Source organism: Acomys russatus, chromosome 9 (genome assembly GCF_903995435.1).
Source record: "Acomys russatus chromosome 9, mAcoRus1.1, whole genome shotgun sequence".
Lineage (NCBI taxonomy): Eukaryota > Metazoa > Chordata > Mammalia > Rodentia > Muridae > Acomys > Acomys russatus.
The window spans coordinates 3,934,673-3,954,668 of NC_067145.1; positions in this window are offsets into that span (position 1 = coordinate 3,934,673).

Genomic DNA, 19,996 nt, shown 5'->3' on the forward strand with positions numbered 1-19,996 from the left:
GACAGGTGCGTTTACACTAACGGCATCACCAAAAGCCAGTCTCCACCAGGGACCAGCTCTGCCCCACATTTATCCTCTTTCCCGGTCCACATCTTCTGCCCTCTGCTTCCTGCCCCCTCTCAGTCTCCCCCAGGCTAATCTGAGACGAGAGTCTCCTCTCCCAAAATCCTGTCCCAAAGCTCTATTGGAATCTCATGAGCAGCCAGTGCTAGTGGCTATTTTCTCTGCTGAACACTCTCAGTTACCTCACTGTTCCCAAGTGTGTCACCATGGAGAGACTTAGCTAAGTCTCCAAATACCTTGAGTCTTGCTTTGCTCAATTTGAAAAAAGATGAGCAGAATTAATAGCAATGAATGCAATCTCTGGGTGTATCCAATACCTTCCAGATCTACTCCGAACTCTCCTCGCCTCTCCGCTGCACATGCATCAGGGTCTGGGTATGTCTGCCTCTAAGCACGGATAACTGTCCCCTCCTAGATACAGATATTCTGCATAGCTGTGATTCTGTGGAAGCAGAGGTCTGGCCATGCCATGTCATGCCTATTCTCAGAACCTTGCAGTTTCCTCCCAAACCCATAAGATGAAGCAGATTCTCTCTACCGTTGTAGCTTGTTGATGTTATTACACCAATACTTTGAGACCAGGGGATTTGGGACACAAACATGGACTCTTTCATTGTTCTAAATGTCCCAAGATCAAGATGGCAATAGGTTTGTTGTCTGATGAGATCTGGGTCTCCGCTTCCAAAGCAAAACCATAACTGTTGTGTCCTCTAGAGGAGGCAATGCTGTTCTCTCACATAGTAGAAGGGAAGGGAAGAGACACAAAGGGGACAAAGCCCTTCTAGAAAACACTAATTTCATTCATGAGGGCAGACCCCTTGGCCTAAGAGATCACCTTTAATTGGGGATGAATTTCCAACATAGCTTAGGTACAACATACAAATCATACATAATTGTAGCCAATAAGGTCTGTGCCACCAGGCATGCTTCTGCCTCAGAGACATCACATTCAGAAACAGCACACTGGCTTTTTCTTCTCCAGATAACAGATGGCTGTACACCTTCAAGTTTGCCCAAATGGCCATGGCAAAACCTCCATTTGCGATGTCAGCCTCCACCAGGCTAGCCAATCCCCCTTTCCTCACTCTTTTATTTCTCTAACTTGTGATAACATTGACTTCTCTACTCTCCATTGTCTCCATGTCCTCTAATGGAATTTAAAGGCCAAGAGGGAAGAAAGTTGCGTCTCTCTTCTTCAGTGTGCCTAGAGCAGTGACAGCCACTTAATATTATTGAGTAGATTACTTAAGCAGAAGCTCGTTGAGTGCTAGGGTGCTAGCCCCATCAGTAAGAGGTTTGCCTTGCAAGCATGTGGACATGAGTTCAGTTCCCATAAGTTTTTGTTTGTGTTTGTTGTTGTTATTGTTGCTGTTGTTTCTCTTTAAGCCAAATAGGGTGGCAAGTGCTCATAATCCCAACGTTTGGGGAGACAACACAGGTAGATTCCTGTACTCCATGGCTGTGCCGACTAGTGTTTTATGTCAAGTCGACACAGACTAGAGTTATTTGGCAACAGGGGGTCTCAATTGAGAAAATGCTCCCAACAGACTGGCCTGTGGGCAAGCCCATGGTGCATTTTCTTGATAGTTATTGGAGGGTTCAGCTCACTGTGGGCTGATGGTCCTTTGGGCAGTAAGAAGGCAAGCTGAGCACACCGTGAGGGGCAAGCCAGTAAGCATCATTCTTCTGTGGCCTCTTCAGAAGCTCCTGCATTCCGATGCTTTGGCCTCCCTCAGTAAGGAACTGTAAGCTGAAATAAACCCTTTCTTTCTCAAGTTGCTTTTGGTCATGGCATTTTCTCACAGCAATAGAAACCCTAACTAATGTACTAGCCAGCTAGTGAAGCCTACTGAAGTAATCCCATGCCTGTGAGAGACTATTTCAAAAATAAAAATAAAAAGATAAACAGTAAAATACCCAAGGTTGCACACATATACATACACATGCATATACATGCTGTCATACTCACACACAGAAACATGTACACACACTCAAGGATAGGAGGGATGGTTCACCAATAGTTAAGACTTAGGTCTTGCTCAAACTAAGGCACCAGCCAAGGACAGTACAGGTGGTAAACTTTAAACCCCTACCCAGATCTAGCCAATGGTCAGAACATTCTCCACAGTTGAGTGGAGAGTGGGATATGACTTCCTCATGTACTCTGGTGCCTCACATTTGACCATGTCCCCTGGAAGGGGAGACCTGGTGGCACTCAGAGGAAGGACAGCAGGTTACCAAGAAGAGACTTGGTACCCTATGAGCATATACAGGGGGAGGAGGTCCCCCTCAGTCACAGTCATAGGGGAGGGGAATAAGGGGATTTTGGGAGGGAGGAAAGTATAGGAGGATACAAGGGATGGGATAACCATTGAGATGTAACAAGAATAAATTAATAAAAAAAAATTTTTTTAAAAGACTTAGGTCTTAGTGTTAGGTTTGCATCGCAGATTCACTTTCTACTAGCTGTGCAATTTTAAGTTTCTTCTTTTTCTATACTTCAATGAATAAAACTGGAGAAGATTCATTGGAGCTGCTTTGTAGGATTTCCAATGAGAAATCCATGAGTGCACTCAACACAGTGCCTGGAACGTACAGAGTTCTCTGTGGATGGCATCTATTATCTTCAACCTTGGTGGGTACGTTAAGCATTTGGAAACAATCAAAAGGCCACCTGGACTGAAGCTTGGTAAATAGGGTCTGTGTCCAAAAGCGGGATGAGAAGAGAATGCAATATAAGTGGTTGTCTCCCGTGGTTCATAAACCAGCTTTGAAAAAAACAATTCTGAGAGGCGGGGGGAGGGGGAGGAGCTATAGTCACTGCTTAAGCAATCATATCTGAATGTGGCCACCTGGAAGTATGACACACCCTTAGCCACATACGTTCTGTAGCTCTTATGTGTTGGTCTCAATGGCCTCTAACCGTAGGTAAGCACACCTGCATGCTCCTCCCATCCTCTGTGTCCTGTTATATTGCTTTTCTGTCACAGGGAACCAAGCATTCTCTAGTATCTGGGTCAAGAACCTGTAGGGAAAGGATGCCAAAGAGACTGTGGGGAGGAGGTCACAGAAGGTGAGACTCCAAACCAGATGACAGAGTAACATGAGTGTCATGAAGGGCTGGAAACCCAATATTGGAGCAGCAATGGGGATGACTCCTTTGTGGAACAGGCTTTCTGGGGTACAGAGGGAGGAGTGTAGACTCCTCTCAAGCGGGCTGGCCACCTGAAACTCCGTTAGTGTCTACAACCTTTGTCCTCTCGTTCATCTCATCAGAAAATAGGAGGCAGGGGATCCATGGGAGCCCTGAGTGACTCTCGGTGCTGTTCTCCTGAGATGCCGAGTGTAGGGCTCTTCCCCATCAACAACTCTGCTCCTCCTCCAGGACCAAACATATCCTTAAAATTATGTTAGAAGCTCAAGGAGGGACTACAGACACTGACCTTTGCTTTAGAAAGGAAGTTGCTGAATCTCATAAAAAAAAGGATGTTGGTGTGACAGACATCAGTGGTACCCACTCATGTCCCCTAGGGCTCCTCAAAGGGCTCCTGCTACCAGTTCTGCTGCCAGGGACTTTCTGCATCATTCAACCCAAAGGGTAATCCCAGGCAGCAAGAGAACGCTCAGCCCATGGTAAGAACACCTGATATGCCCTGGCACTGACAGGTCAGAAATGACCCCACCTATTTGGATAATATAAGATGCTTCTACAGTTTCTTAGAAGGTCTCAGCTCTAAACACAGTGAGGACTCAGCAGTTCCCATAGGCAGGTCTGCACATAAGCTCTCTCTTAGCTTCCCTCCCTTCCCTGGTTCACTTTCTCTGCTTGCCAGGGTGTCAGCCATCTCTTGCCTCTGTGTGCTATATAACTGCAGGTGCTAGAGTGAGATTCCACTGTTTTCAAGAACAAACCATAAATAGGCAATTTTATGAACCTGCTGTTATCAAATTAGTTTAGGTGAACTGCTACAATATGAAGGTCCTCCAAAAGTTATGTGTTCAAACATTAATCCCCACAGTGGGGAACTGAGTCGTGAGGTTGGAGCTTCTCTACAGCCATGAAAGGGCTTCAGAGAATCTCTGTCCAGCCTTTTCTGCCCTTCTACCTTCCAGCAGAGGACACTGCCATTGCCTCCATCAGCATGCGAGGGCACAGCAAGAATGCCCTCACCAGACACAGAAACCCAGCAGCTCATCTTGGACTTCCTAGAGTCCGCAACAATGAGAAATAAATTTCTGTTGTTTTTAAGTTACTTAGTCTGTAATGTTGTGTTATGGAAGCCCACGTGAGCTATGACTTAGCCTTATAATTACAGCTCAATCAGCCTTAACAAATATCTATCACATTCTAGTTACTGTATTTTTACTGCCTATGCTATAAATTTATTAACAGACTGTATATGGTAGAATATACATATATGTGTGTATGTATGCAAATATGGGTATATATAATCTCCGGACTTGTGCCATCTTTTCCCAATTCCACATTCAGTGACTTTGTATTGGTGCCTAGAAATCAGTCACAATGAGAGTATTGACATTGATATAAACAAATGCTGCATATCAGGATTTGAGATATTGCTTTTTCAAGTCCAAGTAGAGAAGAAAATGTTAGTGATATAGACTAAAATTTAAGGTGTGGCATATTATAGCCCTTACGTTCCAAGTAAGGACACATTATTCCAGTTTATGGAAACTATCACACAATTCTGCAAAGAAGCTACTCCAATGATTGACCAGTGGGTGAAGTTTACAAGAGTGTAGAACTTCTGTGCTAGAATATCAGTGTGAGACTCTAAACTGACCTCACTACAGTCCCTTTCCACGCAGAACAATTCGGTCCTGAAGTCATTAGCAAAGACAGACCACTGTGTTTCTGCAGTGGGGCGGGGAGAGACACAGCAGCTCAGAGTTAAGCACTGAGGAAGGCAGCCCTAATGAGAAAGGTGTGGCCAGATACAGGAGATCGGTTATATACCATACATATCCTAAGAATAATTGAAGCAAGTCTTCTTGATGTTGGAATACATACAGAAAAGGGCAACACTATAACAATTCCTAGTGTTGCTGTAGAACTGGAGACATTTGTGTGGATTTGTGGTTTTTCCAGTGAGATACTGATGTCCGCACATGCAATCGCAATCTTCAGCAATCAGGAGGGTCTGGGCCTTTCACAGTGAGCACATCTCTCCTTCCGATCTTTATGTCTAAATCCTAGTTTCTACCAAAGAGGACAGAGCTTCCCAGAACTATTTGCTTTCAAGCCTGGAGGACAGAAAACACAACAGGAACTTTGTGCAGCTTATCGCTTCTGAAAGCAGTGAGGCGGATGGTGGGTTTTGTGTGAAAAGAAGGAAGAGGCCAGTATGAATGGTAGTCTGTTGACCAAACCAGGGACAATCTGAGCTTCAGAATAAATAGTTAAAAGGTAAACCGATTCACTGGAATAAGAAACCTTAAGACTAAACCGATGTGAACAAGCGAATAAACGGAATGTTAAATAAGAAATTAAATGTTCACGTGGTTTCAGAATACCTCCTTATGAAATGCTCATCAGCTACACAGGGGGAAGAAAACCTTTATCTTGGAAAAGCCTGCTCACTTTTGTTCATTTACTAGGTGACATGGCTACCATCTGATGGGCGGCAGTGAAAAGAACAAATTATGCCCTCTGTGACATCGCTGCCAAAGCACAGAATCTGGAGACAGTCACAAGGAACCCTCATGCAACCCCAACCTGAGACATACTATAAAACAGTTGATACTTCTGTGTCATGGTGATAGAAGTCAACTATGTTCCAACCAGATGGAAACTAAGTGGGATGGCGTCTTGATGTATTCAGAACCAGAGATTCTCACTGATAGAAGCCCTTGCCGCTGTTGGGACATTATTCTCACTGCTTGTATAACTTGGATGATTATGAGGGTTAGATGCTAGCAGGGTGTCAATCAGCACTGGCCTTATGTTCTTTATATAAGAAAATGTCTCTTTGAACTGGGCGCAGTGGCGTACACCTGTAATCCCAGCATTTGGGAAGCAGAGGCAGGTGGATCTCTGTGAGTTCAAGGCTAACCTGGTCTACAAAGTAAGTCCAGGACATGCAGGGCTACACACAGAAATCCTGTCTCAAAAAGAAAAAAGGAAAAAAGAAAGAGAAAAAGAAAAAAAAATGTCTTTTTGTAGGAAACACCATCATCTATGATACTTAAAGTTACAAGGGGCAGCCTGTGAATTTGCTTTTGAAAGGATTCAGGAGAAAATTTTATCATACTGAGCTTCCGGCTTTTTTTTGAAGGTTTGGGGATGTTTCCTATTTTTTATTTAATTTTAATTTATGTGTGTTAGTGTTAGGTTGTCAGATTTTGGAGTTACAGACAGTTGTGAGTTACCATGCGGATGCTGGCAATTAAACCAGGGTCCTTTGAAAGAGCAGGCAGTGCTCTTAACCACGGATCCACCTCTCCAGTGCCCAGTGTTTCCAATTTTTAAAAGAAGAGGGAAGGCTGGTTCTATAAACTGAAATCCACAAGTTACCTCAGCAGACGCAGAGAAGGAAGCAGACAGGAAGACTAGGGACAGGGACCTAGCTGCGCTAGTGTGCTAGGTCAGAGCTGTGACTTTGTGTTTAAATTGTTTCCACTAGGGAGCAGGAAAAGATGTCCCTCTCATGTGCCTGGGATGCAGGGAATGGCTTTGTCTTCCCGAGAGAATGACATTTCTGTCAACCTCGTTAATAGCAAGACTGAAAATGTCTGAAAGTGATAAAGTCACAAGCAATTGCTTGATATACAACATGATAAAGGAGAAAATGGAGACAGCATTCTGCTTCTCCACCACCACCTTGCTGAATCCTCACAAACCTCCTGAAAGGTGGCCTTCACCAGGAGGCAGAAGGCAGGAGACCCCAGCATAATCGCTCTCACTGTTCCTTAGTACATTGGCCTTCCAGGGCACAGGGCACGATTTTGTGCCCCAATTTCACATGTGGGTAAGGAGGGAGCAGAAGCTACCAGGAAAGCCCTAAGTGGGCAGCAGACACCAAGGGAGGATAACGCAAAACACTGTTGCTTTCCTTGTAGCGGCTTCCTGAGAGAAACCACAGCTCCAAGGGGGATTTGCAGTCGGGGGGGGGGGTGCTTCTGACAGCAGACTCATTGGCAAGAGAACACACTGTCAAAGCACAAAACCCGCCACAGGGGAACGCCAGCGCTGGGGATGGTGGTGGCTGGCAACCTGGGCTGTATGCTACCTGGAGGAAGTGAGTGGCTTCACCCTCTGCATGCGCATCCTAAATGTACAGACTGGAGGCCCTGGGGGCTTCTAATTTCCCTGCAACCTCTGATGTACATCATAAGCTGGGAGCCGTGGCTGTTCCGGTGGGTTTTGTTATTGATAACCATCCGAGGTGGAAGAGGGGAGATAAGACACGAAAGCTTTATCTGAACATGAGTGAATTCTGAAGACTAACATGGAGGAAATGCAAACACATTAGTGGGTACTGAGAAGTGCACTCATTTGTTGAGCGTAACACACACAGGGATTGAGATTGGAGATTGTTCATCATCATCTTGGAGTACTAGAATTTTTTTCTGAAAATGGTTATGACCCTGGGTACACCTTAGCCACACTTCACCTTGGTTCTTCTTGCAAGGAAACACACATTAGGAGTTAAGAAGTAACAAAATACCAAACATAAAATCCCCAGCAGGCTATTGAATGGAGCGTTCATTCGTATGCATTCTTCCTCAGCCAACTAAACCTACCCATCATAGAATTTTATCCACTCATTGACCATAGTGTCAATAGCTCAGAAAGCACCAAAGGATTCCTTACGGTATTCACATTATTCAGCCTAAGTATTGCTGTCAACTTTCACCTTGCTTTCCAGTTATTTCTAGTGTTCCCCCCCACCCCCATCTTTCACGTTAAAAGAAACAAGGTTTAAATTTGTCCTCTTGGAAGTCAAGGTCCCTCAGTCTGTCTCCAACCTAATTCCCCATGTTTATCACTCTCTCCCACCCAAACCAAATTATCTTTCATTAAATTAGTGACTCTCACCGTCCTCAGATTTTCTGACCCAGTTTGTCTTCTATGAAGACGTTTTATAAAAGTAAGTTTTGGTTTTAAAAGTAATTATTGGTTAATTGTTTTCCTACTAAAGACAGTAATAAATATTTACTTCACAAATAAAAGAAGAGAATGCTTAAACACACACAAATATAATGTAATGTAATATATGTATACATACATATATATATATATATATATATATGTATGTCTTTTCTACTGATTAAAATGAAAATATCAACCATATTGTCAACAGCATGTTGGTAGACTGATTTGCTAATGTCTCTAAGCCTTTGCCATGTCTCTTGGCTACATATCAAAAAGTAGAACATATCTCCCATTCCTTATCTCTTGTTTTGGCCAATGAGCAGATGTGACACAAAACAGGGCTCTAACGCAGCATTCCAGTGTCTCCACTTTTTCTTCAGCTCTTCTGTGATAACTTGACTGCAGGTTGGAGGACAGGCAGCCCATGGGCCAGTAGATCTAAGCAGCCGACAGGCAGCCAACACGGAGAGAAGTCTGAGGAGAGCGCAGCTGATGTTAGGACGCCCTGGCGGAGTCTACTGGAATCCAGCTGAACCTTGCAACTGCTAATAATGAGCCCAGGCTGGATTAGAAGAATTTCCCAAACAGATCAGCCTCAAGATTCATAGATTTAGTAAATCCTGGTGGCTTGTAGCCACTGAATTTTGGGGCAGTTTGCTACACAGGGTAGTCTGATGGCAGACACTTTGTCTAGTTTCCTTCACAATCTATACTGCAATAACTTAAATGAGTTGAAAACAGTCAGGCAAAGACTGAGTGCCTAGCGGTAGGCTGAATCTCTGCTGTGTGGCTCCCTGCTTTGTCCAGCAAAGGACAGTCTGGAGGTCAATTATATGTGCTGGACACAGAGGAGCATGTGGTCATAACAGAGCCTCTGCTCTCACAGTTTCATGGCGCCATTAACTTCCAGACTCTAGAAAATAGAACTGACCTATTGCTATCATTAACTGTCCCTTTCCAAGTGAAAATCATTAGCCAGTGCATATAAACCACATAAGGAGGCAAAAGCACTTCTGCAGAAGACTTCCCCAAACACTGGGAGGACTCTGCCCATCACATGAAACCATCTCTCTCCAGCTGCCAGGCTGCTTCTGGGAGAGCCTGCAAGTAGCCAGCTACGGTAGCTGGTGTAAAAGCTAATCTTAGAAAACACACATCACTTCTCCAGCCCCATAATTAAGACCAGAAATCCGTAACTGAGACATTCTTAAAACTGGGGTTTCTAAATGCCAGCTTTGCCTCAACACTCTCTAGAATGGACCAAACTTGGGGAGGCCTGTCCAGACGGGATGAGCCAAATAGTGAGCTCTGGGTGGTCAGTGAGCTAGTGAGGGAGCCACAGCTTGGTACCTTCCAAAGCTTCCTCCTCCTCTAGAGCCTCATGGCTCGGCCCTTCTCTGCCAAGTGCCAAAGCAGACTGACTCCTAGCAAATCAAGAGGGAAACCAATTCCTATGGGTGGCTTTTTGGAGTTCTGTTCTTATCCATGTCTCCAGTGGCCACTCATAAGTGAGAAAATTCTTAATGTCTTCAAGGATATTCCTATTTCACCCATGTCCTTTTCTTACACAGATGGGGCCCGTTTCAATCAACGCTTTCCGGTCTTGATACTTGGATTCATGTCAGAGCTAGCTATTAAGCTTATTTAGACTGTACTTATTACTGAGTGCGGGTTTGTTAACATGTTTACTTAGACACGGCCCTAAAACAGGACTAGGAGGTACAGTCTCTCCTTCTTAAAATGCAGACTTTGCTTCTGCCTCCAGACCTTGCAATCTGTGTGGATGAAGTGCTGATATTGGCAGGTTCTCCTTGGACGCACTTGGGAGTCTGCGTCTTTGATATCGCTCTGAGGGCATGCCCACATGTGTCTTCAATTGCTACGATCTTCATTTCCTGGCTTCCTACCATGAAGACTTTTTCAATCTGTTTAATACTAAGAAGGAGCCAGGTTGCTATTTTGGATTTAACTATGAAATATTTATTGAGCTCTAATTTGCCCAGAGATATTTGAAACCCTTGAGTCTTAGGAATTGGATTTTTTTTTTTTTTTTTTTTTTTTTAGAAAAACAAGGGCCCAGAAATCAATCACATAGTTGGAGGAGAGGAGAAAGCCACCTTGATATGAAGGATCTACACGCCGGGGCTACGGGATTAGAGCATTGTGTACACTTCTCTGCACACTTTGCACACCACAGAGCAGTCTTGAGATCCCGTGTCACAAGCCGGGCTTTGACACAATGAAGATCAGCAGCCTACCCAAGCTCACACAGGCAGACAGTGTCCAAATCAGGACCGACTTCCTTCACTTGTTAAGACTCCAGCAAATAACTATGAACGGCATCCACTTAGAGCGATAGTTCTCAGCCTGTGGGTCACGACACCTGTGGGGGTCAAATGACCTTTTCACAGAGGTTGCATATCAGACATTTTCATTACGCTTCATAACAGTAGCAAACTTACGGTTATGAAGTAGCAACAAGATAGTTTTATGGTTGGGGGTCACCGCAGCACGAGAAACTGTATCAAAAGGTCACAAGGGTTGAGAACCACTGGCTTAGAGCCTGGGATAGAGTGACACTGAGTCAGTGCGCCACATCTCAGAGTTTCTCCGCTCAGGCACCAAGCTCCCCACACTCACATGAGTGATGATTCTGCACATACAAGGCTCTCCAAAAGGAAGAACTGGGACCCCCTCAGAGTTTCTTTGCCTCTTCTCCCCTCCAATTCTACTCTCCCACTTTTCTCCAGTTTCACTTATGCTTTTGTGTCCATATATGTACCCATGCGAAGTCTAAGGTCCACGAAGGTGATATCAGCGTGAGTCTGGCTTATTTCAGCTAACATGACCATCTCCGCTTGTATCTGTTTTATAGCAGATGATGCATAGCTTCACTCTTCTTTACGTCTGAATGAAACACTGTTGTGTCCCGTCATCCCTTCCACCATACAGATCCATCAACAAATCGGCTAAGAAGATAAACAGACCATTCTCCAAAGTTAGGTATATAAGGCTAATAAATGTATGGGGGGAAATGTTTAATGTCCTTAGCCCTCAAGGAAAATGAAAATTAAAACTACAGTGATACTCCATAGCAACCTAGCCAGAAAGGCTACCAAAAAGAAAGCAAATAACAGCAAAGGTGGGAGCAGGTGGGAATTAGGGGAACCCTCACCCCCTGCTGGACAAGGGCACTGTAAACTATCCCAGCCATGCTCACGTCCCAATGCAGATAAGCCTTTGGGTCCTGGTTTCCCAGGGCTTTGGCCTTTAGTAGCTTCTAATTGATTCTCCTGACATTGTCAAACCCTTGATTGCAAAGTCACCCAGCTTTAGGATCACTGATTTAAAAGGAAGTGTATTCCGATTCAGCCTTGAGTAGCATAAGGGCTATATTCGTGATGAAAAGGACAGAAGGCCTAAAGATCCAAAGAGGAAAATCTCACATCTTTACTCATCGCTGAATGCTGCAGTACATAACCCATTAATTATGCCCTGTTCTTAGAATGTAACATAGCTAACGCCTAGTGATTAATACACACTTCACGGATGCAGTACGTGTGCATGTAGATTTGTGTCCATATATATGCAAGTGCGCATGTGCATGTAGATGCACATGTATGTGCAGGAATGTTTGCGCCTGTGGCAGCCAGGAAGTGCTCTCCACTTTATTCATTAAGCAGGACCTCACGGAGTCCAGTACTCACTGACTCCAGCTATGCTAGCTTCTCCCCAGGGTGCTCTCTCTCTCTCTCTCTCTCTCTCTCTCTCTCTCTCTCTCTCTCTCTCTCTCTCTGTCTCTCTCTCTCTCTCTCTCTCTCTGTCTCTCTCTCTCTCTGTCTGTCTCTGTCTCTGTCTGTCTCTATCTGTCTCTCTGTCTGTCTCTGTCTCTGTGTCTCTGTCTCTCTCTCTCTCTCTGTCTCTCTCTCTGTCTCTCTCTCTCTGTCTGTCTCTGTCTCTCTCTGTCTGTCTCTATCTGTCTCTCTGTCTGTCTCTGTCTCTGTGTCTCTGTCTCTGTCTCTCTCTCTCTGTCTCTGTCTCTCTGTCTGTCTCTCTCTCTCTGTCTGTCTCTGTCTCTGTGTCTCTCTGTCTCTCTGTCTCTCTCTCTTTCTCTGCCTCCTAACTGTTGGGGTTACAGGCAGCCTTGCTGCCTTGTCCACTTTCTTATGTAGATGCTGGCCAGGTCAGCTCTGGTCCTCACACTGATGTAACGAACAATCTACCTACGGTGCAGTTTCCACAGCCCCTACTCTTCAGTTAGTAACAATCTTCTGAATAATTCAGGTTTCCTTCAAATACTTTTTCTTGATTTTTCTCACTGTGGGTGCACTGTACACATGCTTTGCCTATGTGTTTCCTTCTAAAAAAAAAAACTCAAAGCCTTAAGAGAATACCAAAGATACAAACAGTAAAAGCAAAGTCTCAGTCAAAAAAAAAAAAAAAAAAAAAAAAAGACTAAGCAAAAAGAAAACCTTGCTGACATCTGTCTTAGCCAATGTTCTCTTGCTGTGAAGAGACACCATCCATGACCAACTCTTTTCTTTTCTTTCTTTCTTTTTTTTTTTTTTTTTTTTTTTTTTTTTTTTGGTTTTTTGAGACAGGATTTCTCTGTGTAGCCTTGGCTGTCCTGGACTCACTTTGTAGATCAGGCTGGCCTCAAACTCACAGCGATCCGCCTGTCTCTGCCTCCCGGGTGCTGGGATTAAAGGCGTGCACCACCACGCCCAGGCTCGACCATGACCAATTCTTACAAAGGAAAACATTTCATTAGGACTGGCTTACAGTTTCAGAGGGTTAGTCTGCTATGGCCATGGTAGGGAGCACGGTAGCACACAGGCAGACATTGTGCTGGAAACGCAGTTGAGAGCTCTACATCCTATTCAGCAGGCAGCAGAAGGAGAGAGAGAGAGAGAGACAATGGGCCTGGCTTGGACATTTGAAACCCCAAGCCCAAGCCCAGTGACACTCTTCTTCCAACAAGGCCACACCTCCTAACCCTTGCCAAGTACTGCCTCTCCCGTAATGACCAAGCATTCAAAGACATGAGCCTATTAGAGTCATTCCTATTCAAATCCCCAAAACCTAGCTGATTGTGTTACCAAGTTCCAATTCATTCGGATTTATGAGCAAACACCTGGGGTGCATTAGTTTGGATGTGCCTTTCCTAGCAGTGGTTATAGAAAAAGGAGCAAAAGGCCCTAGGCATTTTACAGGCCCAGCTACATTTCCTTCTAAAGTCCCAGTGTGAAGCAATGCCGAGAGTCTGGGTCATACAGCAATTTGTAGCTCCGTTCGGGTCTGAGTTTGAGGTGGTGTGTTTGAGACCTAAGCAAAGGCTCACAGCCAACCAAACAGCATTCACCATGGGGTCCAGGACTATCCACTCTACTCACCAGAGGAACTGTGCACCTGGCAGATAATGTGACAGATTTTGTTTCTATGTTTGAAAACAAAGGCTCAGTGAGGAGGAATAACGGCCTAGTGAGGGCTGAAACTTCAGGGAACATTGGAAAGACATTAGCTGTAGTCAGCAAGAACAGAATAGGGCTGTTCAGTTCTCAGTAGAAACAAGAGTCCAAAGAAAACCAAACACTTGTATGTTCTCTTATATTCACTATTTTCACATTTAGGGAACCAGAAAGGACTGGAATTTAGCCATTTGGGATACTAAGTACCCTTGCTTACTAGAGAACAGGTACAACAGGGGTCTGCTGAATGGAGGCCCGGCCTGATGGGCTCTGGATGGCCTGTAACCACAGCCCTGGGGAGGAAAGGGACAGAGGCAGAACTCAAGGATCTTTCAGAGCTACTCTCCCAGGAAGCTCTCAGGAAGTGTGCGGACAGAGCTCCAGCCACAGTGAGCTCACTGCAGGCTGGCAGATGCAAAGGGCTTTCTAATATCAGGGATAGCCCTAAGGTCTTCTGCAGGCATCAGAAGGTAAGATCCAAGGTGGGAAAGTATGTCGGGCCCGGAGAGACATGAGGAGAACTGGCAGGAGGTTTGAAGGTAGCTACTTTCCAGCAAGACCACAGATCAGGAAGAATGTTTATCTCCAAGACCCACCAAGCTCTTCTGATCACCTTCCCTGAGAGGGCCATCACTGCCTCTCAAAGAATCCAGACCCAGCAATGTCTTGGGCTTTGCAACTTCCTGTCACCTGCCCTTCCCTAAAACCTGGATGCAGACAGCAGCTGCATATCTGATTTCAGAGGAGCCGGGGAGCGAATCACCTGCTTAATTACAATCCCAGAAGCCCCAGCCCTCTGGCTGGCTCTGGCTTTCGCCTGGGCCGGCAGGAAGATGTTTGCACTTGGTTCCATGGCCTTCCACAAGCTGGAGAGGACCCTCCAGCTGTGCCCCGGCAGCTGTCTCTGTGCAGGTGCTTTCTCCAGTACTGTTTACACTTCCCAACAGCCCTGCTTATAACAACACAGCAACATGCGTGTTTATAAATGGGGAAACGACATTTTTGGAGAAGTTAAGTAATTTGCCCATGGTTACACAATCCGTAAGTAATTTGGCTGGGACAGAACCAAGTCTAAATCTTGGGTTCTGTCTATGACAGTGAGGGATGTTCAAAACCTAAGAAAGATGCAATGTTTAGGACAAGTCCAAACAAGAGGCTAAGCCTCTCCTGATGGGTGTTACAAGCCCAGACCTAGCAGCTGGGCCAAAGCCATAGCTGTCCATGCCACCCACCATGTTGATGCCCAGGCTTCCCATGGCACCCTGGGAGCATCCCAAAAATGTAAGCACACCCCATCCCATTAGCCTGAACTTCCAGGCCTGACCTCAGATCTTCAGGATCTTGGACTGTCAGTGCTGCCAGCCATCGAAGAAAGCCAGCTCATATCCTGACCACAGCATTTAGGGTTAAAGACTGCAGGACCTTCTTGGAACTGGAAGACCAACAGACAGGATTAACCTGAATACTTGCACAGAGCCTCATTTATTAGTTTCATTATGGCTGATGTAACATATTATTCAAATTTAGTGGTCCGTTTTATATAATTTTATTATCTTATAGCTCTGTTTAGGAGTTGGACATGGTTTTTACTGAGCTACAGTTATCGTAAGGGTTGTACTACTGGCTGGAGGTCCTGGCAGAGGGCCTTTGCTTTGCCTTTGCTCAGCTTTGAAGCTGTCTGCACTCCATGGCTCTTGGTCCCCTTTCTCCCTCTGCAAAGTCAACCACGGTGACATGAGTCTCTACCTGCCATCACGCTCTTCCATGGTCACATGACCCGTGATGTTCTGCTGCATCCCTTTCCGCTTTTAGGGACCTCTGATGATTCAATTGGGCCTTTCCACTCATGTTAAACCTGTTCCCTAACTTCTTTCACCATTCAAAGTAACATGTTCCCAGGACTTGGGGACTAAGGACAGATCTCTGGAGCCCATTGAGTCTGACCTCTCACACACCCCTGGAGGCTAGAAGCTCTTCTTGGGTCCTTATTACACACAGAAGCACTGGCAGGTTCACAACTCTGGCCTGAAGCCACTTTGGACCAGGAATGAGTAAAGGACTACCCCTTCCTCATTAGCCAATATCTGACAGCTAGGAGGCAGCCAGCGGGTTCTCAAGAATAAGCACCAGTTTGGTCAGGGCAGGACATCTTCCTTTAAACCCATTGACCTTGACTGTTGACGTTTGCCGCTTTACTTCTTAACTCAACCACCTGGCCATGAGGCCCCACCCTATCCCTGCAGGTGGCACATAGCTCAGGTATCCTTTGCCCAGTGAGTCCATCTACCTACAGTAGAGGCAATACCATTTGTGGTAACCTGTTTGCAACGATGCTGCCGTGGGAGGCCTGTGTTAAAGTCCTAGAAACAAAACTGCACCAAACCACCCAGCCTTGCAGGTGCTCACACTCACAGGGGAAGTAACCTCCCTCCCTGGGAAGCCATGGGACAGCTCAGCATGACAGGACTATCAGGGTAAAACTGCAAAACTGGCTAAATGTGAAATAACTCTGGCAAAAGGCAGTGGCCCTCAGTGCCTGCCTGGATCCTGCCCCCTCTCTAGTGTCTCCTTGTGCTCTGCCCCAGACTTTTTTCTGGTCATGATGAACCACCACAACATGCCTTCACCCCCAATGGTGAGTTAACAATATGTTGATGAGTCAGGGTTAGTAAAAAAAAATCCAGTCAATAAAGAACCAGCCCAAGGTTGCAGAGCTTATAAACGAGAAAGCCAAGGTGAACCAAGGCCAACCTGTGAGGCTGCACCATTGCACACCCTCCAGAGTGAGACGACACAGGCCTTCTCCAGGTAACCAGGAGTAGCCACTAAAGTCAGAGCCACCTGGCCTGCCAAGGGCACATAAATTCTAGGCAGTCCCTTCCCTTCCATGCCCCCTTCCCTGTGTGAACTTTGGGGTGCATGTTTTTTGTGACAGAAGTTATCATTTTAAGGTTGCATTATCTCAAGGGTTGAGTATAAAGAAGGGGAGTCTGGTCGAAACACCTAGAAAGCCTGGTCAAAGCATTGAGGTCTGGGTTAAAACATCATATTCAATTTCTGAAACTTATGAAGAACGAGGTTATGGAAGAGAATGCCTCCCCGGGAATCCTCCACAGCAATCGTCACGCTAAGCGGCTGATTCATATTATCCACAAATTTCCACAAAAAGTGGAAGAAAGATACTCTGCATCGTTCACACAGCCTTTTCTGCTCATTCCTCTGCAGAGTCACATACGCAGGTGCCTGGCATAGGCCCCAGGAAGACAGGCTAGCTGCTGCCACTTCTTAAAGACAGCCATTGAACCAGGGTCCTCAGAGCAGGAATCAGAGCCAGTGGGACTCTACTCAGTAAAACACATGTGTCTGGCTCCTGCCCTATTTCTCATTCACTAAATGTGGGGTAGGAACTGAATGTGTGTACTTCTAGCACATTCCTGGGTGATGCTTCTGATCTGGGACCAGTACTCTGGAAAGTGCTTTTGTGGATTTATGTCAGCTCTGGCCTTCCTCCCATCCCATAGCCTGTGACATTCCCCAGGGTCTATGAGATGGCCCAGGGCACCTTCCTAGCTTGCCTTCAAACTTCCTCTCCAGGTCTAGTTGGGATCTTTCTTTTTGTTTGTTTGTTTGTTTATTTGTTTGTTTGTTTTCAAAACAGGGTTTCTCTGTGTAGCCTTGGCTGTCCTGGACTCACTTTGTAGACCAGACTGGCCTCGAACTCTCAGCGATCTGCCTGCTTCGGCCTCCCGAGTGCTGAGATTAAAGGCGTGCCCCACCACGCCTAGCTGTTGGGATCTTTAAAAGACACTTCATCCTTCTCCCCACCTCCTCTGAGATGGCTCCTGCCTTTTCTCTGAAAATATGCTAATCCCACACCACACTGCACGCATGCATGCATGCATGCACACATGCTCACATAGGATGTGACCTGCATGTTTCCCAAGCTGCGCCCCTGCTTGGCACTAAGGTTTGCTCAACCACAGCTTACTTCTGAGGATCTTATTGTCCCACCCTCAGAGGCAGCTTCAGGTCTTTCAAGCTGAGTCCTGAATGCTCCTTGCTTACCAGTGGAGGAATTTGGGGGTTCTTCCTGCACCTACTGTCTTTAGGAAGATCCCTGACTCCAGATATCCTCCATCACACACCTGAGCCAAACCAAGAGGTAAGCGCAGCTAGAACTTCCTGCCCAACACATGGAGGAGTGAGCTACTGACTGTTAGAAACGTTGGAATACAGTGAAAGAGCTGTGGGCAGGGGCTGCCTGTGACACGGACTCTGTCACCCACTCACTGGTCACTTCCCCGTGGCAGGGTGGCCTTGCCAGGCCACAGAGAAAGAGGGTGCAGGCACTCCTGATGAGGCTTGATAGGCTGGGGTCAGATGGTAGGACAGGAGGGCTCCCCCTTTCTGAGGATTAGAGGAGGGGGAGGGGGAGCAGACGGGGGAGGGTGGGAATGAGAGGAGATGAGGGAGGAGGCTACAATCGGGATGTATAGTGAATACATTAAGACTAAGTAAATTTAATTTTTAAGAAAGCAGTTGGTTTGAGTTCATTGCATCACTGGTTTTAACTTTTCTACAGGTAATTCTCTCCAAATTGCTATACCTGACATAGGCAGGATCCTTCCTAACACATGCTTGGAGACATCTATGCCATACAGGCCTTCTGTTCTAGAAACTTTTAAGAGCCATTGACACAATTGCTAAGGAGGAAAAGTCCGTCTATGCAGAGATGGGAGGCTACCGACAACCCTCCCACGCCCATCTCAGGCCCTCTCAATGCTTTTCAACTCAGCTGCATGCTGGTGCCCTGGGCAGGACACTGCTGTCTACACTTGCTCCTTCCTTCTGCAGGATTGGTTGGCAGCTCTGTTCCAATCACCCTCCTTAGGCTCCCATGGCAGAGCAAGCCTTAAGTCTAGACTTCCCCTAAAGGGCAAGGCTCCAGGAAGATTAGTGTGAGTCCCTGAAAGATCATGGCCACTGGTAGCAATGAAGCCATTCAAGGTCCCACGGAAGTTAACAAGGGAAACGTGAAAGGTAAGGCATGGCCAGGCTCTCTCAGGTCTTCCTAGGCAATGTGACTGTCCTGGGACACCATCTTTAAACCCAAACTAAACAACCTGAGGCCAGCCCCATGGAAGGATAGAGCTCCCTTTGAAGCCTTTAAGGGCTGAGGGACTGCATTCTCTTGGTCACACACATCACCCTTAACTTTTCTTCTCCAGGCACCCAGAATCTGCTGCTCCATGCATCTGTTTACAACCATCACCCATGGCCACTGTCCTTTCCCCGCTACGTCCCCTGGATGACAAAGAGCCCCTGTCATTCTTACTCACAGTTTTACTAAAGTTCAGGCAGAGCTCAGAACAGCAAATACCTTGACATCAAATATTACTTACCGGTGTTTTTAAAGTTGCTATTGCTCACACGAGGAACTAAAGACAACCCAGTAGGGCTGAGGAGATTGCTCAGTGGGTAAGAGCATCTGCTCTGCAAACAGGAGGACCTGAGTTTGAATGCCAAGAACCCATGTCTGGGTTCAGTAGTGCACCTCTGTAAACTCAGTGGAGAGATGGGAGGCAGCAACGAGATCCCCTAGAAGCGTGGGCACGAGAATCGTACATATGCAACTGAAGAAAACAAGAAAACCTGTCTCCGAGCAGAAAGTGGGAACTGACGCTCAGTGTTGTCCTCTGGCATTCACAAGTATATCCTGGCATGTGTGTGTGTGTGTGTGTGTGTGTGTGTGTGTGTGTGTGTGTGTGTGTGTCTGTGTGTGTGTCTGTGTGTGTGTCTGTGTGTGTGTCTGTGTCTGTATGTCTGTGTGTCTGTGTGTGTGTATTGGAGCTTGGGAGCCTAGGCAAACTCATCTGCTTATTAAAGATTCCTTTGCAGAAGGACCAGTGCCCTGGCACGAATTCCATGAGTCCCTGAGCACAGAAGAGCTGCAAGAATCATTTCTGTTTGGGAATACCCCTGTTATATAATCCATTTCCTTTTCCACTTAAAGCCTCATGTTGGTTCCCAAGCCTTTAGAATCTGTTCTTAGGGCCAATTTGTTATCTCAATTACTTGCAAATGCATATGAATTCTTATATACAAATATATAACATGGCCAAACCTTTCATAAATGATTGAAAAACCAAAGCATAATCCCATCACTCTTTTTTTAATTAATTTATTCAGATTACAACTCAACTGTTATCCCATCACTTGTATCCTCCCATTCCTCCCTCCCTCTCTCCCTCTTTCACCCTATTCCCCTCCCTTAGGTCTATGACCAAGGGGGGTCTCCTCCCCCATTATATGGTCATAGGCTATCAAGTCTCATCTTGGTAGCTTGCTT